Below are 19,594 nucleotides of genomic sequence, written 5' to 3' on the forward strand. Positions count from 1 at the left end.
TCGCTGTTCCTTGTTGCAAGGAAGTCCTTTGGGATTGTCTGAGGTCAGCTTCCTGTGCACTTTCTCCATAGCCTGCTTGTCCTGTTCCTCCTTCTTGCAAGACTGCAGCTACTGCCCCGCCTGTTGCTGGACCTGATGCTTGTATGCTGCCTCCTCCTGCACCGATTGTTGCTGTGTTTTTTATTCCTAGACCCGATGCTCCAAACCTAGCTCCTCCTAAGCTTCCTCCGCTTTGGCCTGCTGCTCCTAGGCTACCTCCTACTCCTAAGCCACCTCCGCCTGCGCCTCCTGCAAATAGGCTTCCTTCTCCTGGCGCCGATGCTCCTGAGCCTCCGGCGCTTAGGCTACCTGTTTTTTGACCTGGAATTTCTGCTTCTGGACCTCTCGCTCCAGGCGCTCCTGCTGCGGAGACTCCCCCTCCTAGGATTAGTCTCGCTGAGCCTACGGTTCCTGGCAATGCTGTGCCTGACGATACTCCTACTTTGCCTCCGGTTTTAACTTCGCCCGGTAAAGGTCCACTTGGTGCTGCATTTGCTGCAAAATGTGTGCAAAATGAATGAAGCATAAAGAATAGTTCGAAGTACTTCGCATTTCATGCAAATCACGTCACGTCAAAGTGCAGTTTTGTTTTACTGTGTCGCTGATTAGCAAGTCACCGAGATCAGGACAGTGTACTTGGTGTTTTTGGGCTGCCTAAACATGTTGCTCATCAAAGTTGTGTTGTCAAGCCTCTCCCCGATTTCACTTCGTTTAGTTTATTTATTGCATACTGAAGCAAGGTAGGCATTGCATAAAGGGGCCGTACACTTCTGTTAACCGTGGCCTAACAGCATGAAAGAAAAGGGGAAAAGGTTCCAGATTTCATAAAAGAAGCATCGCAGGCGAAACCACACTTTGCAGTAACCGTAAGCAGCCGGGATTTCGGAGGATAGAAACAAGCGAATGCATGTTTATTGAAAATTATGCGTTAATTTTTGGAAGAAGACCACGTGATCAGTAAATAAGGCCACTTTAGCTGGCTAGCCAATTCGAGTGTTTTATTGCATACCAAATATCGAAGACCTTAGTGTTGAAGTGCGGCAATCTATTCTTGCAATCGGATGACTGACTCATGTGGGTTGCCTCTGGGGAACGTTTAGCAATGTGTTGTCATAATAGTGGATGATTGTACCAATGCACGAAGTCAAGGCGAGTTATGACATGGCGAGGTCAGTGGAGCTGACAGTTAGCCAAGTTCATACGCGTTAATTTCGTTATGATGGCGCCAAAGGCAAACACACACACGGAGTGTCATTTCTTTAAAACAACGCCCCAAATAAACATGGGCGATGTTATGTAGCCTTTGGGTTTTTCTGTAGTGTCGTTTGGCAAGATGCGGAAATTAAAGCAAACACATGGATTACCCGCTGTGGTTGCTTGTGTATACGGTGTTGGGCTGCTAAGCACGCGGTCGCGGCATCAAATCACGGCGACGGCGGCCGCATTTCGATAGGGGCGGAATGCGAAAGCACCGTGTTCTTAGATTTAGGTGCAGGTTAATGGAACCCAGATGGTCTGAATTTCCGGAGTCCCCCACTACGGCGTGACTCATAATCAGATAGCGGTTTTGGCACGTAAAACCCCGTAATTAAAAAAGCACGTGGATTCATTTAATTGGACGACGCTTATTTGGTTTGAATACTGCCACGTGATAAAACACACGGTGCGGCTTCGGATTCCTTCAATAATCTGAGCAAGATGTGCTTGCGAGGATTACCAGATAAATGCATGTTATCAAGTTTTGTCCTAAAGCATGCCTCAGACACCCGGTTATTTGCGTCGGATGATACGCATTTTAGAAGGCATTGAATTTTCCCAAGAGATTGTGAGACCTCTGAACAAATTGTTTCGATATAGCTGGCCCATGAGAGCGACGTCTTAGGGGGCATAAAGAAGTATTTATTTGGACTTCTAATTGGAGTAGAATCAATGTAGTAAGTGTGACGAATACTGGGGTGCTTTTTGATAAATTGGAGATACTTGTATTTGGTGAAGTTCAGACGAACGTGGGCTTTTATACACCATATGGGGGCAGGGTTCATGGCATTCTCTAAGGTGTTGCAGTCCTCAGGAATTATGGGGTTACAGCAAACACAATGATTGGGAAGAAGACGTTAGACATTATTTATTTCATCATAAATTTGTACATCAACATAATCAAACAACTGTTGGGCCTATAGCCAAGACTAGTGTAGGCCCATGTGGCATACATGCGTATGTGCTACGGCGATCAGGACAGTGATGAACAAATGCGTATTGATTATACATAATTGTACAGGGTGAGAAACAAGAGGGAAAAAACATAGATCAGTGCAACAATACAATAGTATTATTTAAAAAATATCACCACGAAGACAGAGCAACATTCTTAACTAATTTTTAAGAGACATAATCTTCTTATGGAAAACAAAAAGTTACTGGCACTCTTCACTTCTATTCGTAAGGCGTTCCATATTTTTGTACCATGATACTGAATTAGTGTTTCACCGTATGTGTTTCGAGTAACTGGTAATTGGAAATTTATGTTAGTAGTGTATCTAGTATTTTGTGTAGGAATCACAATATACTAAACGACAATGAGGAATTGCGAAATATTATGTTATTCACTAAAATAGCACCTTTCATTTCGGGGGATAGGGTAAAGGGAACTATTTTCAACCTGCAAAATAAATGACTGCTGGATTCGAATGGACTAGAAAACCTCATTATCCCCACCGCTCTCTTTGGTAAGCGCAAAATTGGATCCAAATATGTTTTAAATTTGGACGACCAAGATTCGCAAGAGTATATCATATGACAATGAAAGAGAGAAAAGTACATTACTTTCAGTACCGAAACATCTTTCAGTACCGAGCTTTATGTCATACTAATTACGGAAAGATGGCTTCCTCTTTTTGCGCGCTTAAACTTTGGAACAGTCTTCCATATTCCATTAAGTTGTCAACTACCTTGTACTCTTTCAAATTTCAACTCAAGAATTATTTGCTGTCTGAATAATTTCCTACAATGTCATTTTGCTATTGAGAAGCGGTGGAATTACCACTGATTGGGCATTTTTCCTCTTTCTTTTGTTTTTTATGTGTGTCGTCACTCGGTTCTTGGTTATATTTTTCTTAATTCATAATTTGTTTCTCTGCTCTATATACCGCTTTATTTTTTTATATAACTTCTAATCCAAGGGTTCCAGTGCAGTCTCTGACTTTGGGACCCTTGTCTGCATGACATGCTTTTGTAACAAATTGTTATGAACGAATAATAAACTGAAACTGAAACTGAAGCATTGGTACTCACTTTCCATAGGGGCCAAAAGTAGAGAATTCTTAAGGTTTTTATGCCTTCCTGACTACATCAGAATGCGGCGGACTACATTTTTCTAATTTCTATGTTAATATACAGGGCATTTCATCGAACACGTTCAAATATTTTTTGTATATGCCTGTGTCCGATAGCAAAATATTAGTCCATAATCTCGTGTACTCGAAGACGTGGATATTACTCGAACATACAAATGAGATTGATAATCGACTAATTAACAAAATATCACTAATCAAGATTCATACGAGTTCCCCTATAGTATGTATCAAAAATGAAGGGGGCTGACAGAGCGAATAGCACACTGTGGTACGAAAGCTATAAAAAGAGATAAGATGCCTCAGAAAGGCCAGCCTTTCTGAAGCACTTATCCTTTATAACTTTTATTGCATTTTGACACATATTGCAATTCGTAAAACTCTAGCCGGTGAGTGCACCAGGTTAATAAACATGGGATAAATTCTAATGTTGACAACAGTTTCGTGATATTATTTCCTGAACTTTGCGAAAAAATGCATTGGCGGTCCAGTGACCTTCCTGCTTCAATGAACAAAATTGAACAAAAATGAACAAAAATGAACAAAAATGAGTAAATAGAACGCCGGTGCATTTGTACCAGAAGTTTCAGGGCTCATATCCAGTAAAGGGGTCATCCAGCCAATTATTTGCAAGTGGATATACCTTTAGACTCAACCACTAGTATTTGTAAATTGCAATGTGTCATCATAAGGTAATCAGCCGAAATTTAATTAGTGAATTTATGTTAAGTAGTCCGTTATGCATTTGAATTCTAGTGCAAGTATTGTGCGGCTCTTCGTGCATACCAGCGCACGCAATAGAACTCTGCAATCTACCACGGGCAATTTATGAAAAATTCCGAAAGTTCTGAGGGAAACATTGCATATATATATATATGGTTTAATGTCCTATATCTGACATCATATATACAGTTGTGAAAGTAGTTCTACATTATATATATAGCAAATTACGAGAATTGGCGTACAAAGAAATTCCTCAAAGTTTATGCCCCACCCCCCTGATCAAATAATTTGAGGATGCCTTCTTCTGAAACTTGGTGCTACTTCATCATCATCATCATCATCATCATCATCATCATCATCATCATCATCATCATCATCATCATCATCATCATCATCATAATCATCATCATCATCATCGTCGTCGTCATCCTGGCTAAGCCCACTGCAGCGGAAAAGCCTCTCCCATGCTTCTCCAGCTACCCCGGTCATGTGCAAGCACTAGAACAAAAAAGAAAAAGAAAAAAGGAAGAAAGGCCTTCTTTGCTATTTTTTTTTAGTTTTCATGCTACAGAGCATAATGTTATGATAAATTAAAAGTTAATCGTTACTCCAGGTACACAAAGCAAAGATGTACCTTTCGTCATATATTCCTTAAGGCCACATATTGTCGAAATAGTGCAGGATTCGCATTTACCACGCAAAGCTGAATATTCAAACAGGTTTTTTGGGGTTGTCAGCCTCCAACTCGTGCCTTTCTACCGAGAAAATCATTCGAACTCATGGATGCATCTTTCTTATCTACATTTTATCAACAAAGTGTTTACTTCCGAGGCGCACACCAGCATCAGCACGGTGCGACAGTCGTTAGCGTATGAAGTTTTTTTTTACCTTGCGCTATATATATCTTCTCTTTACATTGGGCTAAAGTCATAGAGCTTTCGTTTGATGTAGTGTTGTCTCAGAAGTACCCCGGCGCTTCACCAAAGCGACTTCTAGCACAAGAATGCGTAAGGTTAGGAAAGACTCAATTCATTCATGGACTAATGCGCAGAGCCACGGCCTGTTGTATTCTTCCTCAAGCTAGTGTGCCAGAGCAGTCAGCCTGGTGTGCTGCGTCCGTACAGAGACATTTCGATATGGAGGTATGATCACCATCCTATTTGTAACTGGTTATAGAAAACTCAAGGATTTTTTCATGTTAATATGATTCGCAGGAAATCTTCATTTTAAATGATAGCGTCTATTACGCAAATCCAAATGTGTTCGCATACCTGTTTTTTGATATTGAGAGTCGTTTTCTAAATTTGAAAACGACATTCTCGTAAGATGATGCTCCCCCCCCCTTCTCGCAAAAAAATGACAAATTTTTGTGTGCCTTCAAGAAACTGCGGCAAACCAGTTGTGAGGCAAAACTTTGTCATAATTTGGCAGTTTTGAAAAATGAGGTCCCCATTAAAAATAATACGATGTCTAATTAAATATTGAAACTAGCTTCATGGGAACATTTAATATGTCTTGTGCTGTGTGGAAACATGAATCTTGGTATCTTGTACCGGATAAAACGTAGTCTTACATCAGATAAATATTGGGCAACTCTTGGACAGGCTACGATGCTTTATGCATTCAGCGGCTGGTCTCCTGGTGTAAAGCACTTTTCAGCAGTATTTCTGAACAGGGTACACGGCTAGTAAGATTGAGGCGCCTCATTTAAAATTGTATTAGCTGGTTGTATAGGCCACTAAAACCGTGGGCCTCAACGTTATAAGAAGGGTCTGGTGGAAAATATAAGGGATAGGCGCTGTAAAACAAAATCTTCGACAACAGACCTGCGTATTTTCTCTGGCAGGCAGTTGAAAGGAAGGGCTGCTAGGCCAATTCGACAAAAAGTTATGAATGCAGTGGGCGTGTCGTCCAAAATTGGCAACTTGACTGCCTGTTTATCCCAGAGGTGAGCACTAGTTTGCTAAATACCGTACTAATTTGAAAGCAAAGTAGCTATCATGGTGATCCATATCCCTATCATGTATCATATCATATCCCTAATTTTTAAATAACAAATAGGGCACTCACTATCACCGTTCTTAGTCTTGTCAGACTTCTCTATAGTACAAACATCACTCTAGAATGATAAGAGCGCTTCTGTGAAACAATATTTTATTTCGTTTCATGCCATCTGTTCGGGTTCATCACAACGCTTTCGGTGGTTCATGCATTATTCACTTACATATTTAGGAGTAAGCACACTGGAATATGTTTTTACCTCTTTCTTGTTTATGCTATATAAGTGCAGTTATTCAGGGAAGCAGCGGTGAATATGTGGGTATGGCTGATTGCATTAAAAAACGCGGGCCGCCTTTTACGTGTCGGCATGGGTCTTAACAGGTAGGTAAAAACAATGAACCTTTAGTGACCAGGTAGAATTGTTTCCGTGTTATCGTGCAGGTAGCATAAAGCATCATTCTATGACTGTACTATTCCCTTTATGAATTAAATCAAGCATATATTTTGATATGACAGCAGCTTCCTCTTCAGTAGCATAACAGTTGCACATCTTGCAGAAAATATTATCCCCGCTTGTTCCTACGTAATACTACGCTTGTTACTACACAATATTGTGGCCCCATGTAGCCTGCATTCGGCAAATACTCACTCTTACATTTAATATTTCGTTAGGTGTTAATGATCTGTTCTGTCACCACCACTTTTTGTTGTTTCAGGCGGCTAAAATATGGCACAAAATAGGCCTAAAACTGGATCATGAAGACTTTTGGTATGAAGCATAACTAGCTATCCCGAATGAAACACTAAGCCATAGTGACAAGTGTGCACGGAACACACTGGTAGTTCAAGCATAGTGGTACTATTGCCAGTTGGCAAGAAAAGGCGGGAATGCGAGGCGCAACGACACCGCTGGTTTACTTTCGTCTATAAAAGCATGCCTGCCTTCGTACCGTACTGGGTGATAAGGTGACGCCCGATGCAGCAAAGAGAAAAACTCATCACTGATTAGGTTTGAGCATTGGCTTCTCAGATAAACATCTCCTTCAATTTTCCCACTATTCGAATGTGTTTCTGAGCACACTGCAGGTACAGAGCACCCAGGAAAGCTGCCGGCGAATAAATTTCGACAAGTTCACTTTTCTAGCATTTTCACCTCTGAATCTAGAATTCTGACTTCGATGTTTAAAAGGCAATGTACACATCACATTATTGTAGAGATTTGGGCCAGTTGGCTGAACATATGGGCAGGATAAAGTTTCTGTCAGTCTGTTTTTCCGCAGTACATTTGGTGCGCACAATAGTTCTTGCTTTCAGTGAAAATATTTAAACACAGAGATATTATTTTTGTTCGCTTATGTCCCGCCCATGAAACATCTACGTTAGGGACACAGTTTCTCATGTACAGTATCAGTTAGACCTATGGAAGAAAGAATGGAAATCGTAGAGAGCCACCGCTGCTCCCACTATTTCGTGTGCACTGACTACTCTGTTAAGCACCTACTGACACTTTTAGCGGCACTGCTTCATTCTCGCAAATGCGCGTGATGTATTCGTATGCCCAAAGATTCTAGTATACTGCACATAAAGAAACATTTTGTTTTAGGAGCTGGACGTGCAAATATATATTGGAGAAATCCGCAAAATTTCCAAAAGAAACCCACAGAAATGACAGCAGCGTACTGTTTTCATTTTTTAAAGCGACGTATAGCTTAGAACTTTTGTACGCACTTATATTGAGCAATCACGAAAAGCAGCCAGCATTCTATGATGATTCGTTCTTCGGTAATTCCTTGATGGCCTGAACAGCCTATAAATCTGGGAGATGTAAAACCACCTGCTGCGATGGTTAGACCACATTCAAACCACTGTCTTGGAAAGGAGAGCGGTCTTCGTAAACACTTCCCCTGGCCCTTTTCTTCTTCGCTAATGAGCATGAATGCTTCAATGTTTGGCTTCCTTTCTGTAATCGCTACCATCGACAAACACGCACTTTTGCCATCGTTTTCTTTCACAGCTGCAGATAGCACACCGGTTGAGGTCTACATGGAGCCTAGAAGCCGTGATTTGATTTCGTAGATTAGCGCGCCATCATCAGGAAACTGCCTGGTTTTTAAACTTGAGTTCACAGACAAAAACAAGTCAACATTTTAGGGTGCAGAGCCCGGGTAGTGCGAGGGACGGTGAAGAATTTTATATCCATACTAGTGTGCTTCCATTTGCACAGCATGCAAGCCACGATCAGGAGTGTTCTGGTTCAAGAGAAGAACGCCTTTTGAGATTAAGGCAAGCCTGCTGATTGTGATGGCTTTCCTTATGTTTGTCAGCAAGTTAACGAAGAGGTCTCCGTTACGGTGGTACCTTTCTGCAAGAAATCTTCTATCATCACTTCTTGCCAATTTTAAAGTTTATGCAGACCCCACGCATTGTGGGAATCGATGTAAGCGAAGCTTTCTGTGCTGTTTGCTTTGATTGACAATGATGAGCAGTGATGTTGACAGCGAACGTTTAATTTCTTCAACATTTGTCCCACACGAGAGTGGCGAGTTGATGGTAAACGTTACCTTATGTGCAACAGTGCTCTTTGTGTGCGTAGTACACAAAACACAAAGGGAAAGGTATTTGCTTGAGGCGTTATTGTGCGCCATATTTCATAACCTCTGAGAGGGTTGATCATCGTTATTGCATCACATGGGCACATCATTTTGTGACAGGAGCATTAAACTTGGATTGAATTATGAGAATGTAGGTGCCAAAACCACAATCGTGCTATGAGGCAGGCCATGGTGGCGGACTCCGGATTAATTTTGACACCATGGCGTACGTTAACGTGTACAGAAGTCAAAGTTCCCGAGTGTTTTTTATTCATCCCCCGTCGAAACGCGGCTGCCTTGGTCTAGATCAAATCCGCTCCCTCGAACAATGTCACAGCCGCAAAGCTTCCGCGGCAGGCACAGCGCTGATCTGACGTGCGTCTTCTTCCGTTGTGTCGCCAAGAGCCTACGGTGCGGTTTAATTAATGCAGCTCCGCTTCTTCACGCCTTGTGTAAGGTGCCCGCTAGACATATTTGCGTGGTTTTATTTTGCAGAAATAGCAGAAGCCCACCGTAACGTACCTTGAACTTAAGTGTATCCAGCGTTTCCTTGCATTCTGACGCCACCTGTTCCCTATCCCCCCTCCCCCTCGTATTTGTATGGGAACTCAGAGCAGAGAGCGGCAAGACGCCACCTCTTCCCTATCCCCCCCTCCCCCTCGTATTTGTATGGGAACTCAGAGCAGAGAGCGGCAAGGCTGTTATTTACTCGTTTCGCGACTGCGTCGCGTCTACCCATTCTCTGCCTCCTCTATTCCTACTCGATTCCATTCTATCTAGCTTCCTTATGGACTTGCACGTTGCTGGAAAGGTAAGTGCTTGCGGGGATTCACGGATAATTACAGCTGTGAAGAGGCTAAACTGGCGACGCCCAGGGAGCTCCAGATAACATCGTGCACATTTGACGGGGTATGGCACAAACGAGTTTATTGTACCTCTTTTCTTATCCGACCCGCACCTTCTGAACCACCCCCCGAGGCAGTGCGCCAGAAAGTAGCAACAACAGCAACAGCAGCAGCAGTGGGAAAGTCGAAGGATGTGGCAAAGAAAGCTTCGCTTTGAAAAACTGTCAGCACCACCTTGCTAGCTGAAGGCTGCACGCGTGTCTTTATGGAAGGTCGTGAGTCGAAGAATTGTACTACAGCTAAAATTAAGTGAATGAGAAAATACAGTGACAAGACTTAACACCACTAATATGTTACGTTATGTTATGTTTTCTGTTTTCATCGTTTAGACTGCATTTACTTTCTCGTTGATTACAAAATCCCCTGCGCGATATATTATAAAAGAATATATTCTGGAGTAGTACGAACTGAAGTCGCCCTAGAATTATAAGGCACGCCTTAGTCAAAAACTCCTATTTCAACATCCTACGGTTGTTTAACGTGCACGCAATGTATGCTACATGGGTGTTTTTTGCATTTAGCCCTCATCTAATTGCGGCCGCAACGGCTGACGCGGATAGCGACGATGATGATGACTTATCGGCATCCCTTTCAAAACGGGGTGGTGAAACATAATCACCCAGCCTGCCTGATTTATTCAGGTGTGCTATAGTTGCTTTTCATGCGAGCTTTTTTGCATACATCTCCTAAATGTGCTTTCATTCTTAAAATCTTCTCTATCTAATCTGTACCGCTACCTACACCGGTACATTATCCGGTTGAAATGCAGTTCTCCCCCGCCTTTTTGCGCCAATACTCTAAAACGTCTCTTGCTTTTCCGACTGCTGTCCAGTTGATTCTTCCGTTCCCTTCAAATCCGAGGGTTTCTGTGAGGTAGACGATGCGTATTGGTCTGCCTGCGTGAAACCATTCGCATTTCATAAGGCTGTGCTCAATGGTCTTCGCAATTTTTCTGCTGCATACACATGCCTCATCTAATTGGGAAGAGTTGCTGTGGTATGTTCGTGCCCTTAGGCAACCTGCTCGAGCCTCAAATAGCAAAGCACTTCCCTTCATGTTATCGAACAAATTTTCCTTTCTAATTACTTTTTTTCTCATTCTTGTTATTCTCCTTTGTTTCCATTTCCCATCCGGTTCGCTGTTTCTATTTCTCTTACTTTTTGATTCTTCCAGGTTTTCTATCTATGCATTCAATCACCCTGTACTTTGTTTCCAGCTTTCTTGACCTCTTACTTCAATCTGTGCCCACAATATTTAGGTACAGATACTTGTGCACTTTAGAAGGCCATTTCTTTTCATCCATATTCTTGAGTATTCCTTGAATACTAATTCAGCTCTGCGCTTCTCTGACTTGACTTTCGAATGAGGCCAATCCCATGTCACCCTGCATTTCCTCATCTCCGGTTTTGCCTTGGGTGCCAAAGAGGATTACTGTTCTTTGATAAAACGTGAGCCCCGACAAGATATGCGATTTTAAGCATAGATGGGCAGTTGTGAAGGTTAGCGATCTCACCATTGCTTCTTTCCTGTGTCCACGCACAACTTCATATTTATTGATGCCCCAAAGTTGCTCTATGTTTCATTATTGCTGCATTCAGCTTCTCTTTCGTTTTCAGATTATATTGATGGGTGCTTGGATATTTCCTTCGTTTATGTATAAACCGATGTATTCGTGTTGCTTGACTATGTGTATGACTTGCTGCTGAATTGACATCACCTCTCTTCCTGAAAGACCATTATTTACAATTTTTGTGCGCTAAATTTGAGGCTAGATTTGTCGTTGCGCTGCCCCACATACTGACCAGTGTCTGTAAATCTCTTGCATTGTACGCTAGTAGCAATATGTCGTCCGCATACATCAGTGAGGGGAGATTCTGTTTCACCATCTGTCCATTAAGCTATTCTAAAGAACCGCTTTCTTGCCGTCCAGCTCGTGCTACCACTGCGAGGACCAAGCTGTGCTACCAGTGTTGATATATACAGAAGAAGATGATCTAAAATGGATGATGATATGTGGAGATGATGGAGTTGAAAGTCAGGCATGTGTTGTGCTCCAAATAATTCCCTCTCGCTGTGGAAGCGGCCGCTTGTACGCGCGGAAGTATCATGAAATGCTTCGAGTATATGATTTTAAGCGAGAAACGTGCACTACCTCTATCCACGGCAACGGGAATCGGATGGGGTTCTAAGGGGATAGACGCGGTAATTGGCAGGTGATGTCTGCTCAATGGCAGAGTAAGGTACAATAAAACGCGTGCGAAATTTTTCGCATAAGCATGCAGCGCGCACATGAGTCCAAAGAACTTCGTCGCCAGAAGAAAAAGCCGCAGCATGGTGGGTCGAGTCGTAACGAAACTTGCGAGCGTCCTCGGAGATTCCGGTATTAAGGCGGGTGAGGCGACGAAAAGGGTTCTACTCAAATTGAGGACGACACAACGAGTTATGGAAAGAAGAATGATAGGTGTAACGTTAAGGGATAAGAAAAGAGCAGATTGGGTGAGGGAACAAACGCGAGTTAATGACATCTTAGTCGAAATCAAGAAAAAGAAATGGGCATGGGCAGGACATGTAATGAGGAGGGAAGATAACCGATGGTCATTAAGGGTTACGGACTGGATCCCAAGGGAAGGGAAGCGCAGCAGGGGGCGGGAGAAAGTTAGGTGGGCGGATGAGATTAAGAAGTTTGCAGGGACGGCATGGCCACAATTAGTACATGACCGGGGTTGTTGGAGAAGTATGGGAGAGGCCTTTGCCCTGCAGTGGGCGTAACCAGGCTGATGATGATGAGGCGACGGCAGCCCTCGAGGCGAGGCAGAAAGGGTTCCGCGAAAGGAGCTGCTGGGGGTACAGGAGTCGAAAGGAGCCATACATCAAGAACGAAACTTGGATAACGGCCATAGACAAGTGAAGAAGGTGGTACGTTTCGTATCTGTGCTAAAGATTAATGTCACGAACGCCAGGATTGCATTCCAGTTCGTGTGGTCGGGGTGGATGTACAACGAAATCATGTCAGAGAGGGTACGATGAAAACGCTCGGTCAAGCAGTTGGTCTACGGATAGTAACTTGAAGTCGTCTTGTGAATTGTATTAGAGGCGCGCCAAACTTCGGTAAGGATTGAAGACAGGAAGACTGCCGCGGTGGCTGAGGAGTACGCGTGGAGCACCATGGCATCAGAAAATGTCGTGAAGAAAGAAGGAGGCGACTTCACCAACAGTCCCGGATGGTAGAGATGCTGTCTCCGCATAGTGTATCAGATGGTCTAGGCCGTTACAATCAAACCATTGCCATGTGAGGTCGTGGGAATAAGACCGTACAAGTCTATTCCAATTACTTTGAAAGGCGAAGCGGGAGAAGGCGGAGGTTGTAAAGAGCCAGAAGGATTTATTGTCGGTCATTTGCGGCTTTGGTAAGGAACGCAGAATGCAACGTACTTCGCAATGGCTGAAGACTGGCCAGGCAAGGAGCAGCGACTTTGTATTCTGTCTTAAGTCTTGTGGTAGGCTAGATGACCAGCCGTCGGATGATCGTGAAAAGCTTCGAGCTCCTCACGTTGCAGAGAACGTGGCAAGAGTGGGATCCATTTGTTGCAGTCCACATGATAAATAGAGCGATGTAAACCCCCATTGCAAAGCTTGAATTTATTAATTTGTCGACGAAGTCGGGCGTTTGCAGATGACGGAGAACCTTCCGTGCGTTGGAGAACAGTTCGGCAGTATGGGTCGATATGTTGGTGGGACACAAGGACAGAGGGCCTGTCGGGTCTTAGCCAATCGAGGGTTGCGATGGGTAAAGCCGATGAAGAGGACTCGGGACGTACGCTAGAACGGAGAAGCGGTGGTGAATCATTATGATACGGCAGAGGGTAGCCGGATAGAGCCTCGGCGTCTTGATGCTTTTTTTCCAGCCCTATAGGTGACATCGAAATCGTATTACTGCAGGCCAAGCACCCAGCTACCCAGGCGGTCTGAGAAATTCTTTAGCTATGAAAGCCAGCACAGTGCGTTATGGTCGGTAACGACTGCGAAGTGGCGGCCATGAAGATATGGGCAAAATCTTTGCACTGCCCAAACAACATCAATACAGTCCCCTGCTCGATTATAGTGTAATTCTTCTCTGCCGTGGTTAGTGCACGACTAGCGTAAGCAATTACTTGTTCGCGGATTGTGTTGTCACGTTGCAGTAGAATGGCAGCGAGACCATTACTGCTAGCTTCAGTGTCAAGGATGGTGGGAGCGCTCGGATCGATGTGGCACAGTGCTGGGTTCGACGTGAGGGCATGTTTCAAAGCCAGGAAAGCACGTTCACAATCGTCGGACCAAACAAAGGGCGCATTACTGGCGAGGAGTTGATGGAGCGGGGCGGTAAGCGCAGCGTAGTTGCGTATGAAGCGCCCGAAGTAAGAAGCAAGTCCGAGAAAACTGCGCAGGTCTTTTTGACGCAGTAGACGACAAAACCCGAGGACGCTAGCGAGCTTCTCAGGGTCCGGTCGAATACCTTCTTTGCTGACTATGTGCCCCAGAAGTTTGATGATCTTGCTGGCGAAACTCCATTTTGTTGTGTTGAGCCAGCGTTTTCAAGACAGTCAAGGACTTCATCAACACTTTGCAAATGTTGTGAGAACGTGGCTGAAAACGCTACAATGTTGTCGAGATAGCACAGATAGGTTTTCCATTTCAAACCACGCCATACATTATCGAGCTTCCGCTCGAAGGTGGCAGGCGCATTGCAGAGTCCAAAAGTTATCACATTGAACTCGTAGAGCCCATCACGGGTAGCAAACGCGGTTTCTTCTTTGTCGGATTCGGACATCGATATTTGCCAGTAGCCTGATAAAAGGTCAAGGCTAGAAATATATTCTGTACCGTGGAGCGAATCTAGTGCTTCGTCGATCCGTGGCAGGAGGTAAACATCTTTGCGTGTGATTTTGCTCTGCGCACGGTAATAAGCGCAAAAACACACTGAGCCGTTCTTATTTTGCCCTGGAACAACTGGGGAGGACAATACACTCGAGGAAGGTCGTATGATATTTCGTGTGAGCTTGTCTTATACGTTTTCCTCGATGATGTTGCGCTCTGGAAGAAGCACGCGATATGGGTGCCGCTGAACAATGCGGGAGCCATCACTCTGTATGCGGTGAGTAGCGGCGGTAGCCATACCGAGTACGGGATAATTGACGTTGAACAAGGAACGGTGTTTGTTCAATAGTACGAGGAGGTCTTGACTCTGGGCAGATGTTAGATCAGGGCTCATGGTTGCCAACAATGGTGCGGAAGAGGCGATTACATGGCGGTGATCCTGACTCGGGTGGCCCTGCCGAAAGCGCGACAATTTCAGCGGGATGAGTGTCAGCAACGCAAGTGACAGTTCATGCACGAGGCAACAATTGGACTTCGGGAGTTTGGTTTAAGGCGGTAAGCAATGCAGACTCGAGAGAGAAGCGAATAAGGCCAGGGGTAACCAGAATCCCTCGAGATAGGATATGGCCGTAGGGTAGGATGAGTACGTCGCTATCCACAATGTTGCAGGAGTTGACACTTATAACACATTTTCTAGATGGTCGAAGAGCGTAATCGCAGGACGTGACGAGACGAATGCGTTCTCGATGGTTAGGAAGAAATAGCCGGTGGTATCCAGTTGTATGAGGCGCGGACAACTAGAGATAGAAGCGGACTCGGAAAAAGTCCCACCCAAAGATGAGTTCGTGGGTACACTCACGAAATACCTCAAAAGCAATATGAGGACGAATTACGTCTACGCAGACGCGAACAATACACTGCGCGATTGGCCGAATAATAGCGTTGGTCGCAGCACGAGAAGAGAAGGGCCGGAGTGAGGCGTGGTCACATTTCAGAGACAGGAACAAAAGTCAGCACGAATAATTCATATGGCAGCGCCTGTGTCAACGCGAGCTTCGACGTATACACCTTCCGCAAACACTGACAACAAATTGAACGGTCGCTCCGTAGGAATTGTAGGCTTTCCAGTGTACGCCGTTTCCTCGCCTAAAACTGCATTGGGGAATTTTGCGAGTGGGCGTTCGTGACATGAGAAGCGGGTCGGAAAGGCGATACCGAATGACGAAGTGGAGACAGCGACCTGCGGCGAGATTTACTAGAATTCAGAGGCATATCAATAGGGTCGGAAGGAGAAGGCGATCGGTGATAAGAGGAGTAGTAGGACGTGCGCTTATTGCCCAATGGTGGATGGACGCTTGTACATTCTTCGGGAGCGTAGTCACGTTGCTCATCCTGTTAACACCTATGGCAAAATCCGGATATGAACTCTCGGTAGCCACAGTAGTATCAAATGGGCCTGGCGGGACGAGGACCGTAGTAACGCTGTAAATGCACTGGCGGTGACAGCGAAGCCACTGGAGGGTGGTCTCCTGGTGTAGGCGAACGGGTGGTGATGGCTGGAGAGAGCGCTGCAACGCCTGCTTACCTTGGTACCTGATGAGAGCAGGGGCCTTCGGAGCACGGCAGACGCGATGGGGACGTGATCTCTTGTCGTAAATGTTGCGCAAGCTGGCCGATGGAGAAGGGGCGACACTTTGCGGAGCGCAGGAAAAGCGCCGCCCGTGAAGCTATTCCCGGACGATGTCGCGAATAAGCGTGCGCAAGTCCACGGTCGAAGAGAGGGAAATGTCGGAGGTATCGGTGTATAGCCGAAGGAACTGGACCTTCTCGAGTAGCTGGCAAGCACTTATCAGATTCTGGATGGTAGGAGAATTTTGCGCAGCAACGGCATTGAAGGAAACAGTGTTTATGCCCTTAATAGTGTGGCGTATTCGGTCGCTTTGGGACATAGTGGCGCTCACACGCTTGCACAATGCAAGCACATCCTGAATGTATGAAGTGTACGACTGCCCAGCGAATTGGATGCGCCACCGAGCTTTTTCTTCGAGGCCTCAGCGCGAACAGCTGGGGCACCGAAAATCTGCCAAAGCTGTTGTGTGAAGGTTGCACAGTCAAGGAGATCGGGCTCATGGTTCCCAAACCAGGTTTTGGAGACATCAGACAGGTAGAGCGGGATGTTCTGTAAGTTCTGTGAACTGTCCCATCTATTCAAGTAGCTTACGAGGTCGTAGTTTTGGAGCCAGTCCTCTAGGTCATCCCCGCGTAGACCGGCGAAGACTTGGGAGTCGCACTGATGGCTGTTGATGGTCACGACGGAAGGCGAAGGCTGCAGTGGAGCAGCGGCCTGGGACGTACCTAGATTCGATGAAGTGAGCATGGCCGGTGGTGTTTTGTGGCGAACTGAGTGGAGCTCCAGTGTAAACGTGCGAAAGGTCTTGGGGAACGAAAAGTACCGCCTACCACTTGTAAGAAACCGCTTTATTCCCGCCGAGCTCGTGCTACTACCACTAGGATCAAGCTGTGCTGCTGGTGATGATATATATAGATGGAGATGTACAATGGATGATGATATGTGAAGATATTGAAGTTGAAAGTCACGCATGTGTTGCGCTCACACTACTATAAATCAAGTCTAACTGACTGGGCTCCAGTTGCCTTTCTATGCCCTTAATGTAGTCTAAACAACAGTGGAGACAGTGAAGACAGAGGGCAGGCGTTCTTCAGTCCTTGGCAAATTTCCGCATCTTCATTACAAGTCCAGTCTTCCCACACAATTTTTACTCCGTTGTCGCGATATATCTCCCTGAGCAGCTCCACGAAATCGTTATGTAGGCATTCGTCCTTGAGAATAACCCATAACAGCTCCCTGTATACCTTTTCACAGCGTTCCTTAACTTCTAGAAATGTTATGCATAAGGGTTTATTCTTTGCTACTCATATCTATATGCACTCCGTTAGAACAAAAAATATTATATACGCCACACGGTTCAGCAGCACCTCAAGAGCTCGATGAAAAACAAACCGAGGACCAGGAGCCTGCATCAGAAACTACATCTACATAGGATTCAACTACCGCTGAAGGCCCTCCAGAACCTCTGCCACGCAAATGCACGAAGATGCGATGGTGGCCTGATAGATATGGATATGAAACAAAAGGGAGAAGGTGTGCGGTAGCCAATAAATGTTTCAAGTGTGGCGACGGCGCATCTGACGCACCGCAAGCAATGTGTACATATTGCCGAGCAAGAAGCTGTCTTGCTGCAAATTCACGGCGCTGTAGCGTTAAAATACGGTCTGATCATTTTCAAGCTTTCCAAAATTTGCAAAAATCACCTGTGGCGGACAACGTATTGCTTGACCTTGAGCTGGATTATTGGAAGAGGCAGACAATACCTTCAGGAGAGATGTCAACACATATTTGAGAAATTAAAAAGAATGGAGTAGTAAACTCACTTATTTACATTATGGCCCATATTGCAATTTACGAATTGTAGGCGGCGAGTTTGCCAGCCGTATTCACTTCGAATGAATTTCCCGAGCGACGACAGTTTGGAGATGTGTGCCACCAAACTTTCCGTAAAAAATGCTTTGCTGTTCCAGATTTTTTTAACAAGACGCTCTTTCATGCAATGAAGCACAAATATAACTGTAACGCCCATGTATTTAGATTGCAACTTTGGAAAATTATATTTAGAAACTGCTGACATCCTGGAGATTCATTCGGAATGGATATGCATCCCAAGCTCACCGGCTGCTAAAATTTGAAGCTGAAATATGTGCAGTAATGTAAATAAGTAAGGAGTTAATTGGGGATTTTTGTAAATTAGGCAAATATGTGTTTTCTTTTCTCGTCCTTGTAATGCCAGCCTCTTCGAATAACCTAGCTACTTAACAAGAAATAAGTGATCTGCCAAAGGCGATTTTAAAAAATTCCGAAAAATACAAAAGTAATCACCGCCAATAATATTGGTCGAACGTTATGGTCTGATCATAATTCTGCACTTCATATGAACATTTGTTTCAGTAAATTTCATGTTCACAAATACCATACATGCGCAGACGATTTAATTATTTCTTTTCTGCAGTGTTTCCTTATTGTTTTTGCGTTGCTTTTAGCCCATGGCGACGATGAAAGAATTCATTTCTGGGAAATTTGTTTCTAAAACTAGAGAAATGATTTAGGAAGCGCAGGAGCCCATTTTAGACAACCCACATTCATTCAGTATACTTGTAGACAGGTTTCCTTCTCAGCCATGTGCTTTTTATGAGTTTCGTGTAATCAGGCATTACAATTTACTCCATCAATTACGTTAAATTCAGTTTAACCATTTAGTAGCCCCACCATACACGACAGTACACATGTAACCTGTTGAGATTTTCAAGAAACACCTGTTTTCCTCACAACTTCATTGGTATGTAATGGCCCTGGAAGACAATGCTCGCCGAATGGGCTGTCAGTAAACAGCATGGAAGCATGCGCAACATGCATTGCTTGATTGCATAGTGTAGTAGTGTATACTGGCTGCTTGTGCGCATTCTACAGTCAGCTATGATGAGGTACAAGAACGCAACAAAGGCTGATGTGTTCGGTTCAACGAAAGTCGCCTTTGTAGATAAGGCACATTAGTCGAATGTTCTTCATCTAGGCACTACATTCTTCACCTAGACGATACAGGCGTTCATTTGTCTTTTAAGAACTCCAGCAGTAGTCTTACCATAGAAATCGAGGACACAGGTGGCTAGAAAAACGACGAACAGGCACGTCGACTTCATTGCTTGTCCCAAACCGTCAGATCTGCGAAATTTCGCGTTGGGTTAGTTAACTCTTTCATCTCCTAAATATATGCAAATTAAATTGGTACTGTGGATGTAGAGTTAATTGTAGTAAACTGTAATTTACTGTGAAATCCTTTATCACGCAGTTTGGTTTACACTTCTTCGATATGGTTTGCACTCAGAACAGTAGAACTTCATGGTTATTACTTCATTTACAAATTATATTTGATGGATCAGACACAAATTTAAAAAATCCCCTCCTTCGGGGCCCTGTTTTGTGTTTAGTTGATATACACTATTATTCTATTCAAGATCATTACAAGGTTTTGAACCTCCGAAACAAAAAAGCCCA

General features: G+C 44.3%; 1 long non-coding RNA gene across 1 annotated transcript in view; it reads right to left on the reverse strand.

Annotated features, from left to right (window-relative positions):
* Positions 1–446: 446 nt before the first annotated feature.
* LOC142574259 (uncharacterized) overlaps positions 447–19,594 on the reverse strand; it is a 44,992-nt gene continuing 25,844 nt past the window's right edge. The window contains exons 2-3 of the long non-coding RNA XR_012826477.1: positions 19,182–19,261; positions 447–534 (exon numbers count right to left, since the gene is read on the reverse strand). This is a non-coding gene — a long non-coding RNA (uncharacterized LOC142574259). The remainder of the gene's footprint in view (positions 535–19,181; positions 19,262–19,594) is intronic.

Source organism: Dermacentor variabilis, chromosome 3 (assembly GCF_050947875.1).
Source record: "Dermacentor variabilis isolate Ectoservices chromosome 3, ASM5094787v1, whole genome shotgun sequence".
Taxonomy (NCBI): domain Eukaryota; kingdom Metazoa; phylum Arthropoda; class Arachnida; order Ixodida; family Ixodidae; genus Dermacentor; species Dermacentor variabilis.